Source organism: Bison bison, unplaced genomic scaffold, assembly GCF_000754665.1.
Source record: "Bison bison bison isolate TAMUID 2011002044 unplaced genomic scaffold, Bison_UMD1.0 scf7180017864289, whole genome shotgun sequence".
NCBI classification, from domain to species: domain Eukaryota; kingdom Metazoa; phylum Chordata; class Mammalia; order Artiodactyla; family Bovidae; genus Bison; species Bison bison.
Genome location: NW_011494861.1, coordinates 22,403,384 through 22,403,591, shown reverse-complemented (window position 1 = coordinate 22,403,591; position 208 = coordinate 22,403,384).

Below are 208 nucleotides of genomic sequence, written 5' to 3'. Positions count from 1 at the left end.
TTTAAGCCAACTTTTTCACTCTCCACTTTCACTTTCATCAAGAGGCTTTTTAATTCCTCTTCATTTTCTCCCATAAGGGTGGTGTCATCTACATATCTGAGGTTATTGATATTTCTCCCGGCAATATTGATTCCAGCTTGTGTTTCTTCCAGTCCAGCGTTTCTCATGATGTACTCTGCATATAAGTTAAATAAGCAGGGTGACAATA